Raw genomic sequence first — 4746 nt, 5'->3', positions numbered from 1 at the left:
AATAAATAAATAAATAAAAAAGAGTGAATATGTGTGTTGGCGGTGGGGGTGGGTACTGGTTTAAGGAAGAATAGAGAAAGAAGGGACAAATCCTCTTATCCTTCCTGACTCTTGCATTTAGTTCTAGTGTCTTAAGAATGACACTGACAAATTTGTACAAATCAAATTAAGAGCAACCAAGGCAATTGTGAAAAGGCTTGAAACCACATCCTGTGAGCAACAGCTGAAAGCATTAGGGATATGGCTTCGGAAGATGGGAAGCTGTGGCTGGGGTAGTCAAAGTGATAAGCAGAGGAGAGAGAGAGAGAGAGAGGTGATAAGCTGTATTGGCAAATACTTAAAGGGATGTCACAAAGAGGAAAAACGAAACAACTAAAATGCTCATGGAAGAGAGGTCAAGTTGGCTGAATCCAAAAAAGATGGTTTCTTTTTTTTTTTTTTTAAAGATTTTATTTATTTATTTGACAGAGAGAGTTAGCAAGAGCAGAAACAAGCAGGGGGAGTGGGAAAGGGAGAAGCAGGCTACCCGCTGAGCAGAGAGCCCAATGTGGGGCTCGATCCCAGTACCCTGGGATCATGACCTGAGCCGAAGGCAGACGTTTAACCGACTGCGCCACCCAGGCGCCCCAAGAAGATGGTTTCTAAAAGTGAAGATAAATGTCTTGGGAGGCAGGCAATTTTCCCCTACTGGGGATGGGGGCATTTCATAATGCTGAAGTCTCCTCCCAACTCTGAGAACCGATTTCATCTGTCCCAAATATAGAACAGAAAGGCAGTGTGGAGGTTTACTACTTCACTGGCCGCCATGTTCCAAGTCCTGTGACTAAATCTCTGCTTAACCTTTAGGAGTTAGGTCACCTCGGGCAAGTCTCTTGGACTCTCTGGGTTTGCTTCCTCTATAAAATAAAAATAATACACTCCATACAGACTTCTGGAATTATTGGAAGGCTTTGCAACCTATAAAATGCCGCATAAACACAAGTTTCTGTTTCCATGGGATAAGGCAAGAAGGCCCCTTAACTCAGCCCTCCAGTTTCTTTTTCCTTCTCCTCCGCTTCTACTCTGTTTAAGGTTCTGTCCACACCCAGCTATTCCTGGCACCACCCCTAAGATGCACCTTATCTTACTGCTGCAGTACAGGAAAGACTACTACTCTAAGGCTAAATGCAGTCTTTTTCTGCCCTAAGGTAGGGAAAAGGGTCAATAAAGTCAAGAAGCAAAGTCTGTAAAAACCATTGTCTACATTTTTCATCCTGCAACTACCATCTCTAAAAAACAAGTCAACCGCTGAAAGGGACTCTGAGAAATCACTTTCAGCATGGCTTTGCAGAATATTAAACCCCTCAGACAACTTTAACCCTCATAAAATAATGTATCCATGCAATTCACCCCCATCCGTTTTTTGAACTTTGCAGCAGAATCATTCATTTTTGAACTGTGGTCTTTAGAATTCAGGTCTGGGAGAGGAGACTGTAAGAACTTCCATAAACTTGCTCACAGGTAACACACAATGTCCCCTCTTTTCTCTAACCTGACGCCCACCTCCAGCTCCTATGTGTGTTCAGGGAGATGGTATTGAGGGTACAGACTATGGAGTCAGACTGTTACGGTTCAAACACCAAGTCCATTACTGTGGGGAAGTGCCTTAATTTATCTGCAAAACGAGGATAATTCCTACTTCAGAGTTGAGGTTTAACTAATGTAAATAAAACCCTTGGCACGTGATCAGCAGACAATACATGGAGCTATCAGTATTATCTTCCTGGCATTCCCATCGACGACAAGCCGTAGCCATCTCCCAAGCTTTAATCTTGGCGACCTCCCAGACCACTAAAATTTAAACCCTCAACTGTCATTCTGTAAGTCTTAATAGCGGTGAACCTGCTGGCTCGCAATCCAGCCAAACCGGGTAGCAGGCTGAGCCTTCGGATTGCCTTGCGGATATTCCACGGCATTTGAAGTCCGGGGCGAAGCTGGGGAAAGGCTTTAAAAGAGGACTTCAGGGGATTAACAGTGTAAAGAGCTGGGACGCAGCACAGTCGCCCGCAGGACTCAGAGCCACCCGCCAAGGGGCGTGACCTTAGGAGAACAAGCCGGAGGGGCGTGGCTCCACCCGCGAGCGCGCGCGCGCGCGCGCGCGTTTGCTTCGGGGCGGGTCCTCCTCGGCACTGCGTGGACTCCGGCTCCTACAGCCGGCCCGTCACTCGGCGCATGTGTAAATTCTGGGGGGCGGGCGGGCCGGTAGAACGCGGAATTTCTGGGAAAGAGGGCGAATGGGACGGGGAGAGCCGAGAAATGCGTGCGGGGGGTGGGGCGGGACAGAAAGCGGAAGAGTTGAAATCAGCTGACCGGGTCTCGTGACAGCCTGGGCGGTGGCGACGCAGGCGTATTGGAGCGCGGTTGCTGAAAGCCTGGGCGAAGATGGCGGCCTCCAGAGTGAGCCTCTGAGAGGCAGAGGGAGGAGGCGGAGGGGGCGGGGAGGCCGGGCCGCCGCGGCACCAGGAACCCGCGGCAGCGGAGCTACAGGGCCCCGAAGGGGGAAAGGGGAAGTGGTGAGGGGGAGGAGGCCGGAGGGCGCCTCATCTCACTCCGGACGCAGAGCCGGCGGCGGGAGGAGCTCGGGCTGGAGCCTCTCCAGCCTCCCGCGAAGGTAAACCATTCCGGGCACCGGCCTCTGGGGCTCTGCCTTATCCCCTCCCCACGCCAGGGGGACTTGGGGGGCTAAGGACAGGAAAAAAGAGGGGTGGTGTCTTGGCCGCCGCAGCCTCCAGCTGCTAAGGAAAGCAGATTACCCTCCCCCAAGGCTGCTGGTCTGGTTCCTCCCGTCGGATTCCCCCCCGGCTCCAGGTGACATTATCCCTGGGCGCTGCCTTGTTCAGCCCCACCCCTCTTTTTCGGATTGTTTTTCCGTTTTCTACCCACCATGGTCCCCAGGTTCCCTCTGTACATCCTTACCCCACACACCCCTTACTCCCCTCTGGGCTCCGCCCTCAGGATTCCCTTCCAGCTTCCTAGTCTGAACAGACTTTGTGCTGGTTGCCGGCAACTCTTGTTTCCTGGGGTCCGCGACCTTCCTTCCCCCCACGTCCGGTGTAGACTTGGACTTTCTTTGCTTAGCTTTGTTTCGTTTCGTTTGGAGATGGGGAGCACCCGCGTCGTTTCTTCTCCAGGCTCTCCCTTTTCCAAAATCAAGTTTACCCCCCAGGTTTTTCCTTTCCTGCAGGGGAGCTTATTTTCAGTGGCCTTTCCTTCACTGCTGTGATTTTGCCTCTGAATGTGGCCTTTGGAATGGGTGAAGTAGGACTCAGACGCTCAGTGAAGTGGCGGTTAAACGCAGATTTGACTTATTAGACTTAAGAAGAGTGCCTTCCCTTAAACCGTCTTATTGTAGGGTGTTCGGTTACCTACTCTTGTCTTCAGATTGTTTTCTTTATCAGTTGATGTTTTCAGATTGTTTCCTTTATCAGTTTTTTTTTTGAGGGGGGGTTAAAAAATCTCCCCCTAATGAGGCTATGGTCTCCCAAAGTAATGATTTCTCTCTTCCCTTCTCTGCTTTTCCCTTTTACCCTACTGTGATTTCTTCTATACAGGAGGGCCTAGGCCTGATGCTTTTACCTCCTCTATGAGGGGCTTTACAGTGTTGGGTTATTTTGAGCCTCTTGGAGTGTAATGTCTTCGCGAAAAAAATTTCAGAATATTTCTTTAGGCTCTGCCCCAGTGACTGTCTTTCTTGCTGTATTTTCTTTTTTACTTTATGGATCTGATCGATTTCTAGGTTTGAAAGTACCATCTGCTGAGCTTGAGGAAATTACAGTGGTCGGGTTTTGTAGTATATTATCAGTATTCTGTGAGTCTATGGAAATATGAAATAGGATTTGCCCTAAAAAGTTAAAAAAAAGGGAAATTTGAAAAACTCGTCAGAAACTCGCTATCCGAAAAAGACTTGATTCACATTTCTTTGGTTTCTGGAAAGTGCTATATTGTTTGACTGAATTTGGCATATAACCTAAAACCTTGTTAACATATTAAATGTAATATTAAACAGTGTTTAAGCAGCTATATCTCAGACTTGGCTTTTGCTGTTAATGTCACAATGGGGCATAAGTCCTGTTTAGAACATGTTACACTGTATTCCCAGTTTGAGAACAGGAAGTAGAACATATTAAGGGAGGAAAAGAATAGTCAGAGGATTATTAAGAGAGGAATGTCAGGAACCTTAAGTCTGTAGTCCAGTTCGTGGAAAATACCACCATTTGTATTCCACTGGGAGGCAATGGATGTTCCTCTTTTTCTAAAGTGACAGTAGTAAATAGGCTAAACCAAATGAACATTATCAATGCAGAAGTTACGGAACCATGGAAAACAGGAGTTATTTGTAAGAATTTAGCTTTATCCACAAATAGAAGGTAGTTGCTGAGGTGGACTATAACAATGCTGGCTTTATTAAATTTGTAAAAAAGGTTGATAGTGGAAGCTGGTTCTCAATAGATACTAAATTACAGTTGAAATAAAAAGGATCTGTTTTAACTAATTTGGCTCCGTCCTTAACCAGTTCTGTTTACACAGGTGATTTTCATTGTACTTACCTTTCCCCCGCTTCTCTGAGGTACTTAAAACTAGTAAAATAGAAGCAAGGCTGTGCAGGTAAACTATAGCAAAGATTTGGTTGCTAATAGTTTCAGGCCTAAATGTTGACTGTAATATTTAGCAGTGGTTAAAGGGGAGTTGTTTTGAAAGAAATCCTTT

At 47.0% G+C, this 4746-nt stretch overlaps 1 protein-coding gene across 3 annotated transcripts in view; it reads left to right on the top strand.

Moving 5' to 3' along the window:
- Window positions 1–2485: 2485 nt before the first annotated feature.
- DNAJC13 (DnaJ heat shock protein family (Hsp40) member C13) overlaps window positions 2486–4746 on the top strand; it is a 118557-nt gene continuing 116296 nt past the window's right edge. The window contains exon 1 of one of the 3 annotated variants that reach the window (XR_013447598.1): window positions 2486–2650. The gene's annotated coding sequence lies outside the window, so the exon portion shown is untranslated. The remainder of the gene's footprint in view (window positions 2651–4746) is intronic. The other 2 variants (XM_078071748.1, XM_078071745.1) reach the window with 2 other exon arrangements.

This window comes from Halichoerus grypus, chromosome 1, assembly GCF_964656455.1.
Source record: "Halichoerus grypus chromosome 1, mHalGry1.hap1.1, whole genome shotgun sequence".
NCBI lineage: Eukaryota > Metazoa > Chordata > Mammalia > Carnivora > Phocidae > Halichoerus > Halichoerus grypus.
This window is presented reverse-complemented; position numbering and strand designations above follow the sequence as displayed.